Raw genomic sequence first — 27,657 nt, 5'->3', positions numbered from 1 at the left:
CACCCAATTCGTGTTTCACATCCGTGGCCCACTCCCTCTATTTCACGATGTTACAAAATGAGCTGGCTTTTTTTAAATTTTTCGTTGTCCTCCGTCAATCCTATCTGATGTGGATTCCATACCGCGCAGCAGTACTCCAGAAGAGTACGGACATGTGAATCGTAGGTAGTCTCTTTAGCAGACCTGTTGCAATTTTTCAGTTTTCTGGCAATGAGTCGCAGTCTCTGGTTCACTTTCCCTACTACTTCATCGATGTAATATTTCCTATTTAAGATTTTAGTTGTTGTAATCGCTAAGAATTTAATTTAATTCACAGTGGGATAAACCGCATATTCGAAAGAAAGCTTGAAAATTTCGTGTAATCACACTAAAATAATGTCTAAGTAACACATCGAAAAGAAAGTTGTTGAAAGTTTTTTTGTTAGAGGCAAAGAAAATGACAACAATAATTTATCGAAAATATTTTTACTCGCAGGACCTGAAAGCAAAATACAGTCTCTGGCCATATTTTCCGGACAGACAAAACTGGCGACTATTGGAATATTTTTGTGCAAAATATAAATAAAAAATTGTTTGGGCCACATTCATAAAAGCGGAAATCGGGAAGACAACAAGCTGTGTAGAAAGTAAGTACACTTAACAGTAATCAGAAATATAGAAGTACCAAAGCGTAGTAGTTGAACAAAATTGTTATTTTGCTCAGGGCAGCTGCAGTATTCACTTCGTTCCCGATGTTGTAACCATGTACTGATTGAAGAATCAAATACGCATTACGCTAACTGAAGATGAGAGGAAGCCCGAAAAGCGTAAAAGCTTAAATAAAAACACGTAACAAATTGCAGGTTGATGTATTTATTAAGATAATAAACTTCAGCAAAAGAACTGTAGTTGAAAAAATGACACGAAGTGCTCTTCATAAATTAATCAGAGTATTCGATACAAAGTTTACAGTGCTACTGTCAATGAACGTTACGAGGTTTTTACTGATACCAATGAGACAACGACTTTTAATGCGAAATTCATTAAAGGTTTTTCAGCGAACAATGGAGAGAGCCATGCTTAGAATTACTAGGAAAAGTAGGAAAACTAAGAAATGGACGAAAGAACAGAAAGCCGAACGTGGAGGAGGGGGGGGGGGGTGGAAGTAGCTCTAATTCTACTGAAGTTGAAATTTAGGCTGTTAGTAATCGGATGAATGACAACAGATGAAACAGTGATATGAGTGGTATTCTTTGTCGGTCTCTTAAATACAGAAAAATTCACGGTCGTTCGGGCTACAGACAGGACCGTCGAGCTCGACCGAGAGCCACGTCATTATCAACCGTTGACGTCAGGTGGATGTGATTTAGAGGGGCGTAGGTTCAGCTCAACAGACTTTGTGCCGCTACTACGCAGTCAGGTAGCTCATCAATGGGCGTCAAGAGTCCAGTCCTCCCACTAAGGAAACAAATCCCCACATGGCAGTCAGCCACACTGCTTATCCGCTACGGAGGCGGACACTGCGATGCAAGGTGTTAAAATATTATAAAACACGTGGAGCAATGAAATTTAACAGAATCGCACTGGATCACGCGCTCTGTTTCAAAAATATTCATTCTTTCACAAATCTCAATGCAGGTTCCATGCACAAACGAAAAAATTGCTAACATCGAAATAAGTGTACAAGGAATAGAAAAGCAGATGAAATCACTCAACAGAGGAAAGTCCACTGGACCTGACGGGATACCAATTCGATTCTACACAGAGTACGTGAAAGAACGTGACTCCCTTCTAACAGCCGTTTACCGCAAGTATCTAGAGGAACGGAAGGTTACAAATGATTGGAAAAGAGCACAGGTAGTTCCAGTTTTCCAGAAGGGTCGTAGAGTAGATAGGCAAAACTATAGGCCTATATCTCTGACATCGGTCTGTTGTATAATTTTAGAACATATTTTTTGCTCGCGTATCATGTCATTTCTGGAAACCCAGAATCTACTCTGTAGGAATGAACATGGATTCCGGAAACAGTGATCGTGTGAGACCTAATTCGCTTTATTTGTTCATGAGACCCAGATAATATTAGATACAGGCTCCCAGGTAGATGCCATTTTTCTTGACCTCCGGAAGGCGTTCGATACAGTTCCGCACTGTCGCCTGATAAACAAAGTAAGAGCCTACGGAAGACCAGACCAGCTGTGTGGCTGGATTGAAGAGTTTTTAGCAAACAGAATACAGCATGTTGTTCTCAATGGAGACGCGTCTACAGACGTTAAAGTAACCTCTGGCGTGCCACAGGGAAGTGTTATGGGACCACTGCTTTTCACAATATATATAAATGACCTAGTAGATAGTGTCGGAAGTTCCATGCGGCTTTTCGCGGATGATGCTGCAATATACAGAGAAGTTGCAGCATTAGAGAATTGCAGCGAAATGCAGGAAGATGACCGGCGGATAGGCACTTGGTGCAGGGAGTGGCAACTGACCCTTAACATAGACAAATGTAATGTATTGCGAATGCATAGAAAGAAGGATCCTTTATTGTATGATTATATGATAGCGGACCAAACACTGGTAGCAGTTAATTCTGTAAAATATCTGGGAGTATGCGTACGGAACGATTTGAAGTGGAATGATCATATAAAATTAATTGTTGGTAAGGCGGGTGCCAGGTTGCGATTTATTGGGAGAGTTCTTAGAAAATGTAGTCCATCAACAAAGGAGGTGGCTTACAGAATACTCGATCGACCTATACTTGAGTATTGCTCATCAGTGTGGAATCCGTACCAGGTCGGGTTGACAGAGGAGATAGAGAAGATCCAAAGAAGAGCGGCGCGTTTCGTCACAGGATTATTTGGTAACCGTGATAGCGTTACGGAGATGTTTAGCAAACTCAAGTGGCAGACTCTGCAAGAGAGGCGCTCTGCAACGCGGTGTTTCGAGAGAGTGCGTTTCTGGATGAGGTATCGAATATATTGCTTCCCCCTACTTGTCCCTCCCGAGGAGATCACGAATGTAAAATTAGTGAGATTCGAGCGCGCACGGAGGCTGTCCGGCAGTCGTTCTTCCCGCGAACCATACGCGACTGGAACAGGGAAGGGAGGTAATGACAGTGGCACGTAAAGTGCCCTCCGCCACACACCGTTGGGTGGCTTGCGGAGTATAAATGTAGATGTAGATGTAGACGGATTTGATGTCTTAAGTACAGTACAACGGTTCTGGTTCCAATGTTTCAAAAATTCAATATCGTACCTAGTAACCCGTTACGAGAGTAACACGTCATCATTTAGCACTCGTTTTGGACATTTAAAAAGAACAGTTAATTATGTGAATATGATGAGCGGTATATGACGAAGCGTTACTGTTGTAAGAAGGCACCGGTTTTGATGATGAATCATTGAGCCGAATCGGTTTACTGTCATAATTACACCCAAAGCGTTCAAAACCACACCAAATGAGTTCAAAGTATTCGTCAATATAAAAGAAACATCAGGCGCAACATAGATTGCTTGCAGCAGAAGACTGTAACGCACTGAGACGTCTTTCAGATTCCTTTAAACAGCAGTGGAAATCATTTGGCTGTGTATGAAACGTTACTAGTTGTTCTATGAAAAATACTGTAAGTCAAAATCGATCCCATAGCATTTCAGTTTTATCGGAAGAATATTTACCCATATACGATCGTGTTTTGTGTTAAAATTTATAAATTCAGTTCCTAAATTTAATAAACAATTTTATTAGCATACTTAGAGACCGATAGCACAAAATAATGTTAATAGCAACAGAATAGTAATATTGGAAATATCTAATGAACGGTATGAAGCGAGGATGATGAAGCTGTGTACTACCTTGGTCACGTGTTTCAATTAACGATAAAGTCCGAACTCGTGTGGAGTCATGTCTTTATCCCTCAATGTGCTTCCTCGCGTTATACTGACGGATAATTCGGGCTGTTGTAGGAAGAGAGTACTTTGAACTGGTCCGGGAGAAGGAAAAGAAAAGTGAAAAATGTGCGAAAAACGATAACGGAATCGACCCAGTGTCGGACCGTGTGTTATAGCCCTTAAGAACTTTATAGTTCGGCGCAGAAGATGTGTGAATAAACCAGATTAATTACGTTTATCAGACGGCTCGATGACGCAAAAGGGAAGACAGTGAAAAAAGTAAAAAAAAAAAAGAAAAAAAAAGCAAATCAGGCTCAAAGTAAGTTCTGTATTGTAACGCGGCTTATTTTTACTCCTCGTTTGCAGGTGTGACTGCGGCCGACGGCAGGTTTAGTGCAAAAAGCGGTTTTCCATTACACTGCGGAAACAAATTAATTCAGAGTGCTAGAAAGAGAGAGAATTAATTGTGTCCGGACTGCTTTCGTGAATACAGTAAACCGAGTTAGCACCAAATGCAAAACACCTCTCCGTACCGGAGTTGGCACTCAGCATATTGGATAAAAGGATTTACGACCAGACGAGACGTCCGAATACCTCGGCTAGAGAACTCCAGCACTTGTAGTTGAGCTTACTGCACTTCAAGTGAAACTATTATTGTCTAAGAATGGTACAGCCTCGTGAATGGCAACGCAGTAGGCAAAACAGCTGCAACAGAGTTGCATCATTGAAAGTAAGCCAAAGTTCAAGAATCCTAAATCCCCTACTCAGTGAGCCATGCTTACCATAGACAATTAATTTTAATCCTAGCACCATGCAACTTCGGCTGCTACAGATCCCTCCTTTCTGAAAGACTAGCCATCCATCTGAATGTTTTGACAAAATTTTAACCTGCTGCCAAATTTGGCAATGGTTGGAGAACCAGGCACCGTGATGAGCAGGAAAAGCCATTTATGGTGACTCTTATTAATGCGTTCGAATATTAGAATTTGTATCTTTACTAACAAACAGATTCATATCGGCTACCATATAAGGAAGTTCACGTCAATGAAATGTGTACAGTTAGTTAAATTGCTTTGCAATAAGGAATAGGGTACTGTGTGTAGAAACAAGCATGCCACACTATGCTGTTATTAGATACACTCTATGCAGAATATCAAGCATTTATTTATTAAAACTGAATTTCTTGCCGTGGGAATCTGGTGTGAGAAACATGAAATTTCATACACAGAGGCTTGCAATAGCTCTGTAAAGCATGCATTTATTTTTTTACACAGAAACTAGAGTTACCCCGCAAGCTTGAATGTTTACAATGAGGCAGGCCTCATAAAGAAATTGTAAAAATCGGTAATCCAGCGCAGCGTATCGCCTTTGACACATTTTCATGTTCTCTGTCGGGACGTTATGTATAGTTGTAAAATCCATTTCAACGTCCAGATCAATAAGCTTTCGTCACAGGTTGAAACAGGAAGTTGGAAGGTAGACACATGTACGATGTTAAAACACGACGCTAGGGTTATTTTAATATCTACCTATCCTACAAAATTACCCACACTTAAAAATTTACGTTTTAGCCTCTTAAGAGTTATTAAGTAACCCTCACATCCACGCCACCATGTCGAATAATGATTCTCGTGCAGCCACGGGACGTCGTGTTACGACTCAAACTTCGCGCAATAGGCTGCATGATGCTCAACTTCACTCCCGACGTCCATGGCGAGGTCCATCTTTGCAAACACGACACCATGCAGCGCGGTACAGATGGGCCCAACAACATGCCGAATGGACCGCTTACAACTGGCATCACGTTCCCTTCACCGATGAGTATCGCATATGCCTTCAACCAGACAATCGTCGGAGACGTGTTTGGAGGCAACCCGGTCTGGCTGAACGCCTTAGACACACTGTCCAACGAGTGCAGCAAAGGTGGAAGTTCCCATCTCTTTTGAGGTGCCATTATGTTGGGTCGACGTACGCCGCCGGTGGTCGTGGAAGGCGCCGTGACGGCTGCACGATACGTGACTGCAATCCTCCGACTGATAGTGCAACCATATCAGCAGCATACGGCGGAGGGAATTCGTCTCCATGTACGAAATTTGCGCCACCATTGCGCACATCTCGTGAATGACTTCCTTCAGGATAACGACGTCGCTCGACTAGAGTGGCCAGCACGTTCTCCAAACACGAACCATATCGAAAATGCCTGGGATAGGTTGAAAAGGCTGTTTATGGACGACGTGACCCACCAAGCACTCCGAGGGATCTACGTCGTATAGCCATTGAGGTGTGGGACAATCGGGACCAACAGTGCCTTGATGAACTTGTGGATAGTACGCCACGACGAATAGAGGCATGCATCAATGCAAGAGGACGTGCTACTGGGTATTAGAGGTAACGGTGTGTGCATTAATCTGGACCACCACTCTGAAGGTCTCGCTGTATGATGGTTCATGTAACGTGTGGATTCATGAGCAATAAAAATGGCGGAAATGAAGGTTGTGTTGATCTCTATTCCTATTTTCTGTACAGGTTCCGGAACTCTCAGAACCGAGGCGATGCAAAACGTTTTTGATGTGTGTATATGAACTGAGCAGAGATGAACAGGGAATCATTACAGTGTTGACAAGAGCCGCAAATGGGGAAATCCACTGACACAAAGATATAGATTGTTAGGGCCCAGTGCTTGGGAACGAGGATTTCTGAAACAACAGAGCAGAGTGCACGTGCAGACAAAACTGTCCAGGAGCACACAGTTCAGAGCACGTTGTTCAACAGGAGGCTGCGCAGTAGATGATACCTACGTGTTCTCATGTTAACCGAACGACATCGTGAATTAGGATTACCGTCGATCCCGGGGTCATTGAGACTGGACAGTGGATAAACGGTAACGTGTCACCTCGTGGGATGAACCATGGTTCTTGCAACACCAGCTCGTGGTAGTGTCCGACAGGCCGTCATCCAGATGAAAAGGTATTCAAAACATGCACCGCGTCAAAGACGTAAGCTGGAGGGTGTTATATACTGTCCACTCACATTAATGTGACCAGATGTCAAAAGTTTGACTAACCACCTTTTGCACAGCAGACTTCTGCGACACGTGTAGGAGGAGAGGCAATCGGGTTTTAGAAGATTCACACAGGGACTGGAACTGTTTAGTATCGTTGCCAGCTGCACTACTCTTCTCAGTTGAGAATCCATGGCACAAACAGCCTGATCAAGGCGGTCCCATACATTCGTTATTGGGTTCAAATCTGGGGACTTTGTTGGCCAAGGGGGTACGCTAAATTCATGCTGGTGCTCTTCGAACCATGCACGTACTCTGCGAGCTGTGTGACACGCAGCATTGTCCTGCTGGTAGTTGTCATAGGGCCGAGAAATAACAAACCGCATGGAGGGGTGGACATGGTCCCCAAGGACAGATGCATACTTGCGGTGACCCATTATGCTTTCCAGAATGATGAGATCACCCAGGGAATGTCACTAACAGATTACCAGTACTTTCCTTTTTAGAAATAAATAATTTTTACAACTGTAGCGGATTTCATCATTGACGAGTACAATAAATTAGATGGTGTGTTCAAACCTTTCAGAGAAAATAAACACTGAATATTTTGATATGTTAATCGGCAACCATGATCTAATAATACCGTAAAACTGTAAAGAACATGTGTCTACGAAGCTAACAGAAATTTTAACGCAGTTGCCTCATTATCTTTTCTCAGAGTTTACCACAGCTAACGGGAAGAGAATGTACTCCATTCTGTTTCGCTCATTTACTTCAGTGGTTCAGAACGAACCCTAACATTACGAATTCGTTAAGGATGAGCTCAAATCATCTTTACACTTGTCTCTGTTGGAATACGACACATTTCAGTTTGATTAATTGTACAGGATTTCGTGATTATTATATTTTGGAATGTTAATATTTAAATGGTGTACGGATCGCTGAATAGAAGTCGATAATGATGAACAAAAGTTTTTCGGTTATATAGAACAGCGGGCATCATTTAGCGAATGACATCATACGCTCTGAATGTAGAAATTAGTGAGTAAGATAAACGAGATTATGATTTCACCCACTGATTAACAGCGCAAATTGGCGGAGAGCACCCATATAGCCGGAAATAATCTCACATGGAAATTGCAACAGAGATCTGCTAACGCGCTTTGAATGTAATGTGACTGTACTTTAACCGTCAGAGTAAAGGAAGAAGGCGATTTCACTCCATCAGTGGTGTGACTCATGACCTACCCGAACGTGTGCAGTGTTTCACGAACATATACGAATGAGATGCCCTTCCAATCAATCTGTCAGAGATAAATGTAACTGACACGAAATTTAAGAAGTTTCTTGATATATTTACTTTCGATACTGAGTTATTATTACATTGTGTTTGAAGGCCTCGGAAATTTTGTACGTGCTGTTGAGGGGGAATTTAAAGTAGACGGGGGCAACAGTGAGAATTTAGATCCAGGAGGAAGGCGTATCCGAGTAATCCGTGCAGCTCTGTGAACCGCTGTTCCTTGGTGCCTCAGTGGCTAACGCACCTGCTTCATAAGCAGGAGACCCCGGTTCCATTCCCGTCCTTCGTACAGATTTTCACTCGCCGTTTCAGTCTATTTACACAAAATAAATCACATACTTATGTGAACCAACATGTATGCGATATAATTGTCTGTTGGTGATTCATCAACGACAAGCGAAATTTGCTGAAACATCGTATAAAAATGTATGGCTGATCTACTATGTACACATTCCAGTAACAGACAGCTATTGACGAACCGTCTCTCTTGTCGATTGTGACTAATGTTAAGAATAAAGAATTTATTTACGCAAGTACCTATACGGAAATTCTCCATGTTTTCTATTGAACGCAACATTTTCGAGAATAATAACTCCTACCTTGCACACTGAATAAATATTTAGCGAAATGAGTAATATATCCTAATTAATGACACACATACTTAGATAAACTCCACAGACTGTCACTTCTGTAATGGGTAGTGGGTCCACTGCCAAATATCTGAATAACTGCATATCATCTCTTATTCCTAGTCTATGCCACTGCACACAAGAATGTATTATAACGGATTAGGTTTACAGTTTCTGATGGCGTTATTTCTGTAGTAACTGATTCTCCAATTAATTCATCTGCTACAGATCAGACAAATTAAAAAGGTCATTATACTTGGCTTTTTAATGCTAGAACAGCAGTCTTAATTGCAGACAGTATTATGAGAACTGTGTTCGTTAGATAATGGAAAGGAAAAGAAATTTCTTTTTGACCAAACATGTTCCCGGACAGAGGGTTAGGTTCTATTTAGTTATTAGTCGCTTCAATTTGAGGCTGTTTAGGACCTTCGTGAAACGGTCAAATTAATTGTCATAATTGTCTATGATTGTCATTGTCAACATATTCAAGTTTGTATCTTGCAGAAGAGACAGAAAACCACAGAGCACGTTAATTGACTTAACGACTTTCGGGTGTCAGAGATGCCAAGAATAAGACAGCCTGCTTGCTGAAAGTTCCACATAGAAAAGAGAAATACATCATGTATCGGCGCACAGGTGCAATTACATAGAATTGTTGTTAAAGAAGACATTGCTTGCATTCCGATTTCTCTAACATGCGAAAGCTAACAGACAAAAACGCCTTATGGCATCAAAATATGCCCTTATCATTATGAACTCTTCTTGACTAAACTGGTTTTGTTCAATACTTCGAGGAAGCAAACGTAAGGCAGTTCCATTTACTTCCGGCAGAACCCAAATATCGGCGAAGCAAGCATTCATAAGGAAGGAATACTTGTATGACAAGAATGAAATAAGTTATAGGTGATAAAAGTTTGATAGATGTATTTTATCTGAGCTGTAGAAATCACATGTCCGTAAGCGATGTAAGGTGGAACGTAGATTACATTCCTTGGCCAGTTATTTGGACTTTTTCCGGCATGACATTGGATCCGTTGGTGAAAAAACATGAATAGCGGTTCCCAATGACGGACGTTTCTCGAATGTAAAAGACTTATTAGGACAAACGAAGTACCATAATGTCGTGCGACTACTACTTCACTTACCGAAGAGACTTTCCTGAAACAAAGCAACATCATAAATCAGAAAGCAATTAATTTTTTCCCTTGTTCTCCATACTTCTTTCTTCTTTCTTTTCATACGTTTTACTTCTTTACGTACTAATGGAATCATCTTCCGTTCTCATTAGGAACTCTTGTCGCAAGACCGTATCATTTTGGCAGTGTAGGCTCATCTCCATCTGATATACGAGTTAATCTTTACACGAAGGCAAGCATTATAGACGCTTGTAGGAGATTTCGTGTTTTGGTTTTGCCTGTTGTGTTTACTTCTATCGACATTTAAGCGTTCTGCCTTGTAGGCACCAACTGATTTTGCTAACTTTCGATTTCACATATCTACACTACAGGCCATTAAAATTGCTACACCACGAACATGGCGTGCTACAGACGCGAAATTTAACCGACAGGAAGAAGGTGCTGTGATATGCAAATGATTAGCTTTTCAGAGCATTCACACAAGGTTGGCGCCTGTGGCGACACCTACAACATGCTGACATGAGGAAAGTTTCCAACCGATTTCTCATACACAAACAGCAGTTGACCGGCTTTGCCTGGTGAAAAGTTGTTGTGATGCCTCTTGTAAGGAGGAGAAATGCGTACCATCACGTTTCCGACTTTGATAAAGGTCGGATTGTAGCCTATCACGATTGCGGTTTATCGTATCACGACACTGCTGCTCGCGTTGGCCGACATCCAATGACTGTCAGCATAATATGGAACCGGTGGGTTCAGGAGGGTAATACGGAACGCCGTGCTGGATCCCACCTGCCTCGTATCACTAGCAGTCGAGATTACAGGCATCTTATCCGCATGGCTGTAACGGATCGCGCAGGCAGGTCTCGAACCCTAAGTGAACTTATGGGGACGTTTGCAAGACAACAACCATCTGCACGAACAGTTCGACGACGCTTGACGCAGCATGGACCATCAGCTCGGAGACCGTGGCTGCGGTTACCCTTGACGCTGCATCACAGACAGAAGCGCCTGCGATGGTGTACTCAGCGACGAACCTGGGTGCACGAATGGCAAAACGTCATTTTTTCGGATCATGATGGTCGCTTCCGTGTTTGGCGACATCTCGGTGAACGCACATTGGAAGCGTGTATTCGTCATCACCATACTGGCGTATCACCCGGCGTGATGGCATGGGGTGCCGTCTCGGTCACCACATGTTCGTATTGACGGCACTTTGAACAGTGGACGTTACATTTCAGATGTGTTACGACCCGTGGCTCTACCCTTCATTCGATCCCTGCGAAACCCTACATTTCAGCAGGATAATGCAGAACGCATGTTGCGGGTCCTGTACGGGCTTTTCTGGATACAGAAAATGTTCGACTGCTGCCATGGCCAGTACATTCTCCAGATCTCTCATCAATTGAAAACGTCTGGTCAATGGTGGCCGAGCAACTGGTTCGTCACAATACGCCAGTCACTACTCGTGATGAACTGTGGTATCGTGTTGAAGCTGCATGGGCACCTGTACCTGTACACGCCATCCAAGCTCTGTTTGAGGCAATGCCCAGGCTTATCAAGGCTTTATTAGGGCCATAGGTGGTTGTTCTGGGTACTGATTTCTCAGGATCTATACACCCCAATTCCGTGGAAATATAATCACATGTTAGTTCTAGTATAATATGTTTGTCCAATGAATACCCGTTTACCATTTGCATTTCTTCTTGGTGTAGCAATTTTAATGGCCAGTAGTGTATTGACTGCCGGTCATTCTAGTCGTGTCCCCGTAGTCTGACATAAACATTTGTAGCAACCATTATCACTTGATTATCATGCAGAAATTCCCAAATTAGATCTCGATTCAGGGAACAATTATTTTCTTGAAAAAGTGTGTGGTGGTCTTGTAGAGGCCAACCTTTCTTTAGATCGTAATCTGCCAGTGATTTAAGCTCGGTTCGTAAATATTCTTAACGTTACGATTCATACTTAATGTCGTATAAAATGTTTCCGGTGTTCATAGCGCTACAAATTGGAGTTAAGACTAGAGCTTTCGAAGATTATGACCGTCTTGTCCATCAGAAGATGACCGTATGCCTGTAACGACGTCTGCTTCGTTTTTAGTAGGCATCACTGTATAATCTCCATCCCCTTTTTTAAATTACGGAATGGTAGTATTCGATGCATGGCAAAGGACGTTCGGTAAGGCTGTGTACCTCTGTCGCGAATTTTTCAAGATTTTTGTAGTTGACGTGCCTCCCATGTTCAGTACAGCGTTTCCTGCGGTGCAGATTGTTGCCCTACGAAATTTCGCCTCATTCGAATGGGAAGTTGTTGAGATCAGGTATTGTCAAATCCAGACTTTCACTGGTTGCATCAAATCCTCAATTTTGCTCGAACATCAGAATACTGGTGTAACATTATCTTCAGAAAATATTCAACAAATTTTAGTTGAGAAAACTGTGATTGGAATGAAAGAGGTCGGTTTCTCTTTTTCCGTTGGTAGGATGCATTACCAACGGATGCAAATCTTATGTTGTAGCCGTACGTATCCGTTTCCCCTGAACTCATAAGTGCCGTGCGTCGAAACTTTCCGGAAAGTTTTAGTATTTTTCGACTTTGTGCGCGTCTGGTGAAATCGCTGGTGGTGTAGAATCTCTCAGCTAGAGAGGCTTGTGGTGCGAACGTGTTTCACGAGTCGGCGTGTGACGGCCAGCGACGGGAGTCTTGAATTAGCAGCTGGACGGGGAAGGTGGCGAGAGGGGCCCTGTACTGGCAGCAGCCCATGTATGTGCTGGAAAAGCACTTGCCGCACCTGGAGTGATATCGCAGTCTAGTTGTACTTGAGAGCCGTTGTTTGGAAACATGTAATTTGGAAAGGAGCTTCCCTTTTGCATGCAAGAACGCTTCACCTGCACAATACCGGTGATGCCCGAAGGAGATCGGCGGTTAAAACGACGGCTGGAGGTCTCTACAGCCATCAGAGTACTGTCGCTGCGGCCTGGTTACGTTTACGCAAGAGTTCTGAATAACTGTACGTGTAGCTGAGTAACTTTATTATCGAGTAATTACCCATCTGTGTGTTCTAGTTGATCGTCTTACAAAATTGTAATTGATTCTTCCCTTGTAGAGCGCCATTAGTTCCACTATTTCGTGACTGGTCATTTGTTTGTTTTAACTATTCATGTTATAAGGCTGTCATTGACTTTTCCCTGATGGACGCTATTATTTGGTATGCATATTGTTCGTGGTAACTGATTTATGGTTGGTTGGTTGTTTTTGGGGAAGGAGACAGCGAGGTCATCGGTCCCATCAGATTAGGGAAGGACGGGGAAGGAAGTCGGCCGTGCCCTTTGAAAGGAACCATCCCGGCATTTGCCTGGAGCGATTTAGGGAAATCACGGAAAACCTAAATCAGGATGGCCCGACGCGGGATTGAACCGTCGTCCTCCCGAATGCGAGTCCAGTGTCTAACCACTGCGCCACCTCGCTCGATAACTGATTTATGTTTCACGTCTGTTTTTTTTTTTTTTTTTTTTTTTTTTTTTTTTTTTTTTTTTTTTTTTGTCGTCGTCAGTCTAGTGACTGGTTTGATGCGGCCCGCCACGAATTCCTTTCCTGTGCTAACCTCTTCATCTCAGAGTACCACTTTTGCAACCTACGTCCTCAATTATTTGCTTGACGTATTCCAATCTCTGTCTTCCTCTACAGTTTTTGCCCTCTACAGCTCCCTCTAGTACCATGGAAGCCATTCCCTCATGTCTTAGCAGATGTCCTATCATCCTGTCCCTTCTCTTTATCAGTGTTTTCCACATATTCCTTTCCTCTCCGATTCTGCGTAGAACCTCCTCAATCCTTACCTTATCAGTCCACCTAATTTTCAACATTCGTCCATAGCATCACATCTCTAATGCTTCGATTCTCTTCCGTTCCGGTTTTCCCACAGCCCATGTTTCACTACCATACAATGCTGTACTCCAGACGTACATCCTCAGAAATTTCTTCCTCAAATTAAGGCCGGTATTTGATATTAGTAGACTTCTCTTGGCCAGAAATGCCTTTTTGCCATAGCGAGTCTGCTTTTGATGTCCTCCTTGCTCCGTCCGTCATTGGTTATTTTACTGCCTAGGTAGCAGAATTCCTTAACTTCATTGACTTCGTGACCATCAATCCTGATGTTAAGTTTCTCGCTGTTCTCATTTCTACTACTTCTCATTACCTTCGTCTTTCTCCGATTTACTCTCAGACCATACTGTGTACTCATTAGACTGTTCATTCCGTTCAGCAGATCATTTAATTCTTCTTCACTTTCACTCAGGATAGGAATGTCATCAGCGAATCGTATCATTGATATCCTTTCACCTTGTATTTTAATTCCACTCCTGAACCTTTCATTTATTTCCATCATTGCTTCCTCGATGTACAGATTGAAGAGTAGGGGCGAAAGGCTACAGCCTTGTCTTACACCCTTCTTAATACGAGCACTTCGTTCTTGATCGTCCACTCTTGATTGTTGTACATATTGTATATGACCCGTCTCTCCCTATAGCTTACCCCTACTTTTTTCAGAATCTCGAACACTTTGCACCATTTTATATTGTCGAACGCTTTTTCCAGGTCGACAAATCCTATGAAAGTGTCTTGATTTTTCTTTAGCCTTGCTTCCATTATTAGCCGTAACGTCAGAATTGCCTCTCTCGTCCCTTTACTTTTCCTAAAGCCAAACTGATCGTCACCTAGCGCATTCTCAATTTTCTTTTCCATTCTTCTGTATATTGATCTTGTAAGCAGCTTCGATGCATGAGCTGTTAAGCTGATTGTGCGATAATTCTCCCACTTGTCAGCTCTTGCCGCCTTCGGAATTGTGTGGATGATGCTTTTCCGTAAGTCGGATGGTATATCGCCAGACTCATATATTCCACACACCAACGTGAATAGTCGTTTTGTTGCCACTTCCTCCAATGATTTTAGAAATTCTGATGGAATGTTATCTATCCCTTCTGCCTTATTTGACCGTAAGTCCTCCAAAGCTCTTTTAAGTTCCAATACTTGATCCCCTATCTCTTCTAAATCGACTCCTGTTTCTTCTTCTATTCACGTCTTATCACGCCAATTTAATGATGTGTGTAATGTATTGCCAAGATGTGTGCGCAAGACTAACGTGTAAAATAAAATAAGATTGCAAGATTACGGCTCTGTAAACCTACTGGGATAGCAGCGGATAAATTCAAATGCTGCGGATTGCAACTAAATACCTTTTGTAATTGAACAGATCACGCCTCTTAATTTCGCTTTTATCTGAAGGAGTTTTGCACCTAAGCCTGTCTGAAATTGTTCGGTAAATGAGAAAATTTTAATTTGTGGCACGAGAAAAACTGGTGTGTGCAAAACCTGTGATAATGGGGGTCGCACTGCAATTTGTTGACGTGTATTTCAAGTGCTTTAGCTAAACTGGATTAATCTGTGTATTGTTTTTAGGTTTCAATTGCTGTCAGTTTGTTCTTATAAATTAGTTTAAGGGTTACTACATGCATTTTTAAAATAGCACTGGAGATTTTAAATGTTTTATCACAAGCTGGTATCGAGCTGGAGTTGAAAATTTTAATTGATTTGATAATTGCTTTCGGCTCAAATTTTACACTACTGTATCGTCGGTATTTTACCCTTGGTATTGGATTGGTGTAAATATTGTAAATTAAGAGTACGCCTTGTAATGGCTACCATTTAAAAGAAGAAAAAACGAACAGGGGCAGGACAATAAGTATTTAATAACTATTGTGTTAGAATTGTTTCTTAATTAATTTGTTTTAATGAATGTCTCAATTATTATTAGTCCGGCACATTACATTCCTTCATACCTCCTACCATTCCAACATACTTACGATGTTTCAGTTCAAACCCCCAAGCGATCATTGTTTTAACTTACTCGCACGATTTCATACGTAATCAATGTTAACCATAACTCGGAAGGTGCTAGCAACTTTACGCCTGAACGGCTCTCGCCCGACCTACGTCATGCCACGCTTTCGGTATTGGAAAAAAAAGCATTCTAAGTTCCAGAGTAGAACAAAGCGAGATAAAAATTTCCATGTCCCGCTTTTAGCACTGAGTTACATAGAGAGTGCTTCACATAGGCCAGGGATCGATCGGCACCTCACTTGAACTTCTCAGGGGTGGTGCGTACTGTTGCTGGGCGAGAACGATAAAGCGGACTACTTTTACAGCCGAACGCAAACTACCGAGCTGTTCTGGCACACAAAAATGTAGCGTATCTGTCCCGTCTTGCTTCCAGATACTTGAAATATGTCTACATAAAACATACTTACACACATCATTAGCTACGATTATCAGGAACTATAGTTTCCAAAAGTCTATTAAGTCTATCTATAACGCTAAGACAAATTGTTATTGCTTGGTTCTCCGTTGAGTTATAATCACATTTTTATATAGAAATTCTTCTATACACTGACCCGTATTATTATATAATTTACAAACTTTTTCAGAGCCACACTGGCTAGACGAATGTGCCCTGAACTGCATCACAATAATTCGTTTAAGGAAATAAATTAATAAGGAAATACACATACGCAAAACTTTATGACCACTGCCCACAGCGACGGTGGATGCCGCCTGCTGGCGTTGCATTCACGTGACGCGGTAGCAAAGATGTGTAAGAGCTGCAGACACGGACGGGGGATGACTCTAGGAAAGATAAGGGCTGCAAATGTGGAAATCCATTGAGATAAGTGGCTCTGATAAAAGGGCAGATTATTATTACGCCAAGATTGTGATCTCGGAAATGGCAAAGCTGGTCGCTGGTCTAATGTCCACGTGCTACTGTCGTATCTACGGAAAGATGCACGACAGTGAAACTACCACTAGGCTCTAAATGGTTGGACGCCCACGACTCTCCACAAAACGTAGACGTCGGAGGCTTGTCTGCTCTGTAAAGTAGGATACATAGTGATCTGTGACATCTATGCCGAAGGGAGACAAAGCTGGTGCCTGCACAGGTGTTTCGGAGCACACCGTTCATGGTACATTTTTGAACATGGAGCTCCGCAGCACGCAACCCCTACGTGTTCACAGGTTGACCCAAGACATCGTCAGTTATGATTGCAGTGGGCATGGGACCATCGGTATTCGGAAACGAGCCGGCTCTTCGGGTAAATCACACTTTTGATGTACTAGGTTGAAGGTCACTTCCACAAACACCGTCATCGAGGTGAACAGCGGCTCGAAACGTGCAGCACGCTACGCACGCACGCTGGTGGGAGCAGTTTGTGCTGTAGGAGACATTTTCCTGTGCTTGCATGTGGCCTGTGGCAGTAATCGAAGACACTACGACTCAGCACACAGGAAAGTCAAAACGAGCTTCACTGAAATTAAAAGCAAGTGGGGTAACATAAAGACTGAACGGGAATTCCACTCTTAAATGCAGAGGCGAGAGCGGATAGGTGGAAAGTGTACACTAAAGGATTTTTCTGATGTGACAGAAGAAGAAACAAGAGTCGATTTGTAACAAATAGGGGCTCCAATATTACAATCAGAATTTAAAAGACCTTTGGAGTAGGGAGGGAGGATAGATGAGTTAACGGGCGAGTTGTGGCACCCTGGAAATATTATATGTTCGGAGTTGTGGCGGCCGCACAGGAGGTTTGTCAAAGCCGGGGCCCGGCAGCAAACACGTGGTGCCAAACGTTCGACGGACGAGAGGGGTAGCCCCAGCTCATGGTCCAGCCGTGTGGCTGGGAATTCCGCTGTGACGAGGACGGTACTTTGTGTCAATGAAAGAGACTATTATGCCGAGAGCGCCAAAGATGGCAGACTGTAAAACCTTAATGGCAGACATTTCACAGTTAGTATAGAAATTAATGGAAGCCAGATGAATCATCGTACCTCAAAAAGAAACATGTACATTATCATTATTTGCACGACGATTCTGACGGTGTAATCAGATTTTCAATATATTTATTAGTTTAAAGTTTAGCTGTTGTTGTGGTCTTCAGTCCTGAGACTGGTTTGATGCAGCTCTCCATGCTACTCTATCCTGTGCAAGCTTCTTTATCTCCCAGTACCTACTGCAGCCTACATCCTACTGAATCTGCTTAGTGTATTCATCTCTTGGTCTCCCTCTACGATTTTTACCCTCCACGCTGCCCTCCAATACTAAATTGGTGATCCCTCGATGTCTCAGAACATGTCCTACCAACCGATCCCTTCTTCTAGTCAAGTTGTGCCACAAGCTCCTCTTCTCCCCAGTTCTGTTCAATACCTCCTCATTAGTTATGTGATCTACCCATCTAATCTTCAGCGTTCTTCTGTAGCACCACATTTCGAAAGCTTCTATTCTCATCTTGTCTAAACTATTTATCGTCCACTTTTCACTTCCATACATGGCTACACTCCATACAAATACTTTCGGAAACGACTTCCTGACATTTAAATCTATACTCGATGTTAATAAATATTTCTTCCCATTGCCAGTCTACATTTTATATCCTCTCTACTTCGACCATCATCAGTTATTTTGCTCCCCAAATAGCAAAACTCCTTTACTACTTTAAGTGTCTCATTTCCTAATCTAATTCCCTCAGCATCACCCGACTTAATTCGATTACATTCCATTAGCCTCGTTTTGCTTTTGTTGATGACCATCTTATACCCTCTTTTCAGGACACTGTCCATTCCGTTCAACTGCTCTTCCAAGTCCTTTGCTGTCTCTGAGAGAATTACAATGTCATCGGCGAACCTCAAAGTTTTTATTTCTGCTCCATGGATTTTAATACCTGCTCCGAACTTTTCTTTTGTTTCCTTTATTGCTTGCTCAATATACAGGTTGAATTAAATCGGGGATAGGCCACAAGCCTGTCTCACTCCCTTCCCAACGACTGCTTGCCTTTCATACCCCTCGACTCTTATAACTGCCATCTGCTTTCTGTACAAATTGTAAATAGCCTTTCGCTCCCTGTATGTTACCCCTGCCACCTTCAGAATTTGAAAGGGAGTATTCCAATCAACGTTGTCAAAAGCTTTCTCTAAGTCTACAAATGCTAGAAACGTAGGTTTGTCTTTCCTTAATCTTTCTTCTAAGATAAGTCGTAAGGTCAGTATTCTCTCACGTGTTCCAACATTTCTTCGGAATCCAAATTGATCTTCCCCGAGGTTGGCTTCTATCAGTTTTTCCATTCGTCTGTAAAGAATTAAAGTTTAGTATCTGACGATAAATTTATTTAAAGTTTAGTATCTGACGAGAAATCTTACAAGTGACACCCAGCAACGAATTTCCAAAATCTAAACGGTTCATCCGATTTCGCCGATCTACGTGTTTTTAGAAAGCTGTTAGTGTATACCTAAACTGGTATGAATTACAGGAATGTAACGTGAGTAGTATTCGAGATATTGGAGGTCAAAGTGGCCCATTACTATCGATCGCGTCAGGCCATAAGTACTCCACAGTTACACGAAAAAACGGTAGCAGCATGCTTATAAATATATTTATTCGTCCATGTCTTTGTTTATGTATACTATTCATGAAGAAATTGGTCAAATATTTACTGTGTTTTAGAAAGCACAGAGACATTAGGCTACTGGCCTACTTTTGCTTGCTGTTCCTTTTATATGTGTATATTTAATTTGTGTACAGGATGAGCCAGACAGTAGGAGATTTTTCTTTATTGCATGAACTTTCAAACGGTAAATTCATTTTTCCACTGCGGCCAAGCCACGGCCGGCAGTGTTAGCTGCCTGTAAATTCTTTCGTCCCACGGTCTAGTAACAGGAAGTCAGCAACCAGGAAGGGCACCTTGATCACGCGTCTCTCTGATGTGCTTACGAGGTAACGCCGCCCCAGGCGTCGCTTAGCAGGCAACGCTCTGGAAAGTTCCATGCCACCCGCACGGTTTGCTCGGTCCTGACCAGTCAGGGCAGAGCAGCAGCGTGGTGCGTCGAATATACCCAGCCGCCCGTCGCCGGGCCGGCTCTCTTGTATTCTTGCTCACCCGCGAGTCGGATGCGCACCCTGCAGCATTGAACATCTCCCGCTTCTCCCGGTGATGCGGCACTGTGGACTTTGTTTTGGCAGACAACAACTTTCGGTAGCTTCGCGAACAATGTTTCGTCAAACTCTAAGCTCTGGCCTATGTAGCCCCTTGCAACAAGCTTTCGCCAATAAATGGCCTTTCTCTAAAAATAACCCTAATCATTCCGTAACGCCCACCGCCTGCCCATAAGCCCATCCTGTACATTTGTTTATGTATCTAATAATGAGCGTTAGAGCTTGTTTATGGTCCAGCCGTAGGAATATTTATTTAATTTCAAGTATTTAAATGTAGATCCAGCATTTTGCATGTGCTTGAATATGTTTGGGGGTGCGTTAGCTTGAAGACATGGCACGAGCGTTCTAGCCAATCAGAGCGTTCGTGAATGGGGAGATGGGATGGAAGCGGGAGAAGAGCATCGAGAGAAGACACGGGGAGTTCTGGCAGTGCGGCAGTCCTGGAGGATACGGGAGAGGACACGGGAAGTGCCGAGAGGGTCCCGCACGGTGGCGAGAGAGACTTGGAGTGTGGAGCGGTTTGCGCGTGGTCGCGAGAGATAGAAATACTATGGAGTACGGACTTGTGAACTTGTGAGATTTCCGAGGTTTCTACCATGAAGACGTAGTGTGCGTTTGGAAGTGAATATCTCGCGACCTATGTTGTTGATCATAGCTAATTACGTGCAATAGGAATCTATTGTTTCCCAGTTATTCAACTTATATTTTATTTCTTGCTGGACCATCGACACCAATAAGTGTTTTGCAGAAATATACGGCATTCTCAAAAGCACTTCTTCTATCGTACTCATCATTTAAAGTCGTTAAAATAGTACCCGCAGATGTTATTTAATTTCAGTCTTCCATTTATAAATTTTTATATTAATTCGCAATTGCCGAGTGATACAGGGTGTTTCAAAAATGACCGGTATATTTGAAACGGCAATAAAAACTAAACGAGCAGCGATAGAAATACACTGTTTGTTGCAATATGCTTGGGACAACAGTACATTTTCAGGCAGACAAACTTTCGAAATTACAGTAGTTACTATTTTCAACAACAGATGGCGCTGCGGTCTGGGAAACTCTATAGTACGATATTTTCCACATATCCACCATGCGTAGCAATAATATGGCGTAGTCTCTGAATGAAATTACCCGAAATGAGATGTACTGCTTCAGCTGTTCAATTGTTTCTGGATTCTGGCGGTACACCTGGTCTTTCAAGTGTCCGCACAGAAAGAAGTCACAGGGGTTCATGTCTGGCGAATAGGGAGGCCAATCCACGCCGCCTCCTGTATGTTTCGGATAGCCCAAAGCAATCACACGATCATCGAAATATTCATTCAGGAAATTAAAGACGTTGGCCGTGCGATGTGGCCGGGCACCATCGTGCATAAACCACGAGGTGTTCGCAGTGTCGTCTAAGGCAGTTTGTACCGCCACAAATTCACGAAGAATGTCCAGATAGCGTGATGCAGTAATCATTTCGGATCTGAAAAATGGGCCAATGATTCCTTTGGAAGAAATGGCGGCCCAGACCAGTACTTTTTGAGGATGCAGGGACAATGGGACTGCAACATGGGGCTTTTCGGTTCCCCATATGCGCCAGTTCTGTTTATTGACGAAGCCATCCAGGTAAAAATAAGCTTCGTCAGTAAACCAAATGCTGCCCACATGCATATCGCCGTCATCAATCCTGTGCACTATATCGTTAGCGAATGTCTCTCGTGCAGCAATGGTAGCGGCGCTGAGGGGTTGCCGCGTTTGAATTTTGTATGGATAGAGGTGTAAACTCTGGCGCATGAGACGATACGTGGACGTTGGCGTCATTTGGACCGCAGCTGCAACACGGCGAACGGAAACCCGAGGCCGCTGTTGGATCACCTGCTGCACTAGCTGCGCGTTGCCCTCTGTGGTTGCCGTACGCGGTCGCCCTACCTTTCCAGCACGTTCATCCGTCACGTTCCCAGTCCGTTGAAATGTTTCAAACAGATCCTTTATTGTATCGCTTTTCGGTCCTTTGGTTACATTAAACCTCCGTTGAAAACTTCATCTTGTTGCAACAACACTGTGTTCTAGGCGGTGGAATTCCAACACCAGAAAAATCCTCTGTTCTAAGGAATAAACCATGTTGTCTACAGCACACTTGCACGTTGTGAACAGCACACGCTTACAGCAGAAAGACGACGTACAGAATGGCGCACCCACAGACTGCGTTGTCTTCTATATCTTTCACATCACTTGCAGCGCCATCTGTTGTTGAAAATTGTAACTACTGTAATTTCGAAAGTTTGTCCGCCTGAAAATGTACTGTTGTCCCAAGCATATTGAAACAAACGGTGTATTTCTATCGCTGCTCGTTTAGTTTTTATTGCCGTTTCAAATATACCGGTCATTTTCGAAACACCCTGTAGGAACCTTCGACCATTCGAGTCGTGTGTGTATTCATATTGTGTGCTGTGGACTCAGCAGTATTTGGCTTGTAATGCGGCAATTACGTATCCCAGCCCGTAGACAACGAAACCAGCCAAGACTTTAATATTGCAACTCTGAGTCGAAAGGTGCGTAGTTGTCCGAAAGCCCGCAACTGGGGGCTCGTCCGGGATTTGTGTCCTGCAAAGTGGTGATTCCTTTGCTTTCTGTTATTCAGCGTACTATGCGAAGTGTAAAAACCTTTGCAATACCAGTAGAGATTTCTGTAGAGTGAACCTCTCACAGAACATAATGTGAGATCTTTTTTTCCCCGCAAGTAGGTTTCTGGAGGTAGCGAAATTACGCAGTAATTTTCACAAATGACACATTGAATCGGTAGAGGTCCTAATCTGTCACGTTGAAGGCAATTTGCGTGGGAGCTCAGAGTCCAAATAAGTTGAGTGAAGGGAACACTAACCGTTAGTGCATTTAACGGACTGCGGTATCGGAGACGGTTGGAACACGCGGTCATCGGCAGCAGCTCCAGTTACATCAGGCGATTTTCTCCAGTGGCGGACGCAGTTCAACAGCAGTACCACGGCAGCGTCTTCGAGTACTCCAGGGCAGTCTTCAATGTCGACTTCCACTACAACCGATGGCATCAGCATGGCAGACGGAGTCATCTCAGATCAGGTAAGTGCCTGCGCAAGTAATGAAACAGTATTTGTTTCTCAATTTCAAGGTCCACTTATAGATCTCGCGAATGTAAAACAGTCACCTAGTACGTGTAATTCTGAAAACGGAAGTGAGCCGGTTAGTCTGAAATCAGAGCTCCACAGTGTAACTAGTAGGAATTCAGGCAAAGGGAATGAGTGTGGGGGAAATATGGTCTCACATAATGCAAATGATCAAGGGAATGGCAAACAATATCAATACAATTCATACACTTACGGATACAGTTCGGACTGATATGGGTACAATGCGAACTGAAATATTTTCCGCTGTGAAAGAGCAAGTTGAAAAAGTACGTTCGAGTCGATATGGGGAAAATTATAAATGAAGTTGTAATAGTAAAATCTAAAATCGGATCAGTGGAAATAGATCTTGAGGAAAAAATGGATACGATACAGGCGGAACTTGGGGGGCAAGGTACGCGACTGTATAAAAGCGCAAGATGCTCATAAAAACGATATAAGTTGAGCAATTAGTGACATTGCCAATCGTGTAGATGAAGAGCAGCAAGAAGTTAGCAAAATTAAAGATGAAATAGAGTCCTGTATACAAGTGAAAATGAATTTAAAAAACAAATGCAACAGATAAAGAGTGGCCCAACAAGCCACGGCGGTTATAAATATCCCTTGGACAAATACCGGATCTGTGAAATGTTACGCAGATGATGGAAGATATCACCCAGTAAATTTCTTGGCTTCGTGTAGGGACACTTTTGTTCACGGCATGTCGGACGAAGCGAAAATAAAATACGTTAAGCGTCATTTGGAGGGAGACCCACAGTCTTGGTAAAATGTTAAATGTTGTTCGTGAGAATCGTACGAAGAGTTCGAAAAGTGTTTTTTGAATAAATTTTGGAGCGAGGCAAAACAGACACGGATCCAAAATGAATTCTTAAACGTGCCGAGTTACAGGTACGGTAATGGGATGATGAGAGATTTTTGCAAGCGCGAACTTGGCAAACTCATGCATGTGAAAAATCCGTTTGGGGGATTTAACGGAAACCATCACGTTAAAAGGGATATTACCCGAAGATCTGCAGTGGGATCTTGTCCGTAGTTCATGTGATTCCTTGGACGAATTTCCTTAATTTGTCGAAAAATTAGAAAGGGCTTTGAAGTTCAAACCTCAGAGCAAACCGGGTGGTAGTTATCGAAATGGGAATCCAAATATTCACCACCAAAATAATAATCGTGAGAGAAATCAAATAATTCTCTGGGGGATAGTAGCTGGAATGAGCAGAATGGTCGGAGAACGAACTGGGGTGATAACTTCCGTGAAAGGCACCCAACGCTGATTTGACGGGGGAAATTCGCGCGAAGTGCAGTCGCGTAACAAGCGCTCGGAAAACTGATGTTCGCCACATCTCAGGTCCAGGGATGACGACCTGGACAGGCGATGAAAAGGACTGGAGATAGCAGTAAACGTAAAAATGTTGGTAGGTTTGGAGACAGGCTACAAATATGTGATATGGAGTATTTTAAAGAGGAAGGCTACATAGGTGGTTCTTTCAATAAAAGCAGGCACGAAAGGCGGAAGCATAGATTTGTATAGATTTCGGTAAAAGTAATGGGAATAAATTTGTAGAGAATGATGTAAGTTATGAATGTGTAATGAATGAGTGTGTGAATGGTGATTAATGGAAAGATTCAGTGGTTCAAAAAGCAGTTAAAGAGGACATGAAATTTGTGAAACCAAAGTGTGTGGCGAGTTCTGAAGAGGTATTAGCAAATAGTAGCAATTGCACTAAGGAAGGTGTTTGAGCAGCAAGTATTTGTGAGTCGGCGGAAAGCGTCGATGTTAGTGAAGGCGGCGTAGCTTTGGCCTCGCCAGCTGCAGGTGAGGGTGATTGTGTTTCGGCGGAAAGCGTCAGTGTTACTAAGGGAGGCTTAGCATTGGTCTCGCTAGCGGTTGAAGTTAAAAATGTGTCTGCAGAGAGAGATGATTTCTGTTTAAAGGAATAGAGCTATGGTAATTAATGTAATCTAAAACGTCTGTTTGAGCATGAATGTGAGAATGTGTGTAAAGTAAGATATGGGGCTAATGTGTGGATGAAAGGGGTGTAGAAATGGCAGTGTGTGCTGATTTTTGTCCGATCACAGAGGAATGTAGCAAGGCTGGGAGTCCCAAAATTGTACGAGAAGGTAGCAGTAATTTGTGTAATGTAGCAGTGGAAGATAAAGTTGTGTACGATTCACGTAAACTTAATTAGTCGACGGAGGAAAGTAGGGTTTCTGATGTGAATTTATGTAGTGATTTAAATGGTGTATCATCAGATAAAGTTGATGAGATGAATAATTATGGAGATGGTGGTTTAGGCATCAATGTATTATTTCAGGAAAATAAAGTGTTCAACATTGAGTTGATGTGTAATTTTGTTGAAGCTGCAAGTGTAGATATTTTGGAGAGGAAAAACAGTAAAGTAGTGCAAGCTATGGGTAGTGAATCAGCGAAATGTATGGAAGAACTAACAGAAAATTTAGAGAGTGCTGAAGTAAATAGTGTGGATCGGGATAGTTTGTCTAATGATGTTCGTACAAATTGGTATACGAAGGAGGAGTCTGATTCTAGTGAGACTCGTGAAATCTTCTCGGGTGATCAGCCGAGTAAAGGCGTCGTCTTCTCGCAACGTTTCGAAGGGTTTCGTACCCATCATCTTCAAGCGAAGTGTCGAGATGCTGCTGCTGCTCACATCTATTACTTTCCCCTCTTTGGGGAAGTGTGAGGGGGAGTTTGTAGCCTTGCGGCTTTTACTCCCCTGTGTGCTTGTGTGTGTGATTATTTCTGTACTTTTTGGATGTCTGTGAGATTGTGATGTTTGTTCTGTGTGATTCTGGTACTTGCCTGAGGTTTGGCGAGATATTTGTAGTATTTGGGGTAGGAGCAGGATTTGGGAATGGGTATTGGGATTTTTCTCTTCGACTTAGTCGTCAAAGATCGTCATGGGGCGATTGTGTTTATCGCGGGACATGTCATACCGACCTAGGGAATGGATGAGGGCGTTTCCCGACCTGGAAGTACCTTCATAGAAGGCCCTTGCCAGGTCTTGGAAACGCTCTCTCAGGAGTGGGATTTCCGCAGTGGCATGCAAATCGTCGATAGGGAATCCAAGGGGTAAACGCAGTGCCCTCCTGAGGGCGCGGTTCTGCAGCCTCTGGAGAGTGTCCAGGTGCTGCTTCGCCGCGTATCCCCAGACAGGGCACGCGTATTCCATGACTGGCCGGATCAGGGCCTGGTATACGTTCACTCCTACTGAGCAGGATAGGGAGCTGGATGAGTTGAGGATTGGGTACAGGATGGACATTCTGGCGCAGACCTTCCTATGGACCTCGTCTATGTGGGGTTTCCACGTAAGACGAGAGTCCAAGGTTACGCCAAGATACTTGGCGGTTCTGCGCCAGGGGAGTTGGGTTCCGTTTAGGTGAAGGTGGAGGGGGGGGGCGTTGAGGAGGTTCGCGCCTTCCGAGCCTACGGGTAATCAGCATTGCCTGCGTCTTTTCAGAATTGATGGTGATTCGCCAGCGACGAGCCCAAGTTTCTGTGTCATCTAAAACCCTTTGTAGCCTACGGATGACCAGGTCCTTGTTCGCGTTTCTCGTGTAGAAGGCTGTATCGTCAGCGTACTGTGCAGTGTGCACCAGGGGGGCCGTTGGAGTGTCCGCAGTGTACAAACTGTACAATACGGGCCCCAGGACCGATCCCTGTGGCACCCCAGCACGAATACGCCTTCTGGTGGAGGTGGCAGTTTCTACTTTGACGGAGAAAGTCCTATTGGTGAGGTAGCTCTTGATCAGCTGAACTATACTCCCGGGAAACCCTTGTGTGTACAACTTGTAGAGTAGCCCTCTATGCCATACTGAATCAAAGGCTTTGGCTACGTCTAGTAGCACTATCCCGCAGTAGCCTCTGTGGTTGAAGCCCTCTGTGGCCGCTTCAACCACTCTCATGATCTGTTGTGGGGCAGAGTGGTTCTGCCGGAATCCGAATTGGAAATCCGGCAGAATTTGCTCTCTGGTAATATGTTCTTGTATGGGTCTTAGCATGAGGCGCTCATAGATCTTGCTGAAAGTTGGCAAGAGGCTAATCGGCCTGTAGTGCTGCGGGAATAGAGGGTCTTTCCCTGGTTTGTGTATTGCGACCAATTCCGCGTGTTTCCAGCAAGCTGGGAACTCGCGGGTACGAGTAATCTCGTTGAAGACGTTCGCGAGGTGTTCGATCGCCGTGGGTGGGAGGTTTTTGACCAACTGGTTGGTGACTTTGTCATGTCCTGGCGCCCTTTTGGAGGGGAGGGACCTAATTACTTTTGCCACGTCTTCAGGGGTAAAAATTGTGGGTTCGTCTTCTGGGTCCTCCTCAGCATTGAGGAAGACAGCCAGTTGACGACGGACCACTCTTTCATGCTCATCATCCTGGGTCGAGATGCTGTGTTGCGCGGTCCTATAAAGGCTACTACTGCTCACATCTATTACTTTCCCCTCTTTGGGGAAGTGTGAGGGGGAGTTTGTAGCCTTGCGGCTTTTACTCCCCTGTGTGCTTGTGTGTGTGATTATTTCTGTACTTTTTGGATGTCTGTGA

The sequence above is a fragment of the Schistocerca nitens genome, chromosome 4, assembly GCF_023898315.1.
Source record: "Schistocerca nitens isolate TAMUIC-IGC-003100 chromosome 4, iqSchNite1.1, whole genome shotgun sequence".
NCBI classification, from domain to species: domain Eukaryota; kingdom Metazoa; phylum Arthropoda; class Insecta; order Orthoptera; family Acrididae; genus Schistocerca; species Schistocerca nitens.
This window is presented reverse-complemented; position numbering follows the sequence as displayed.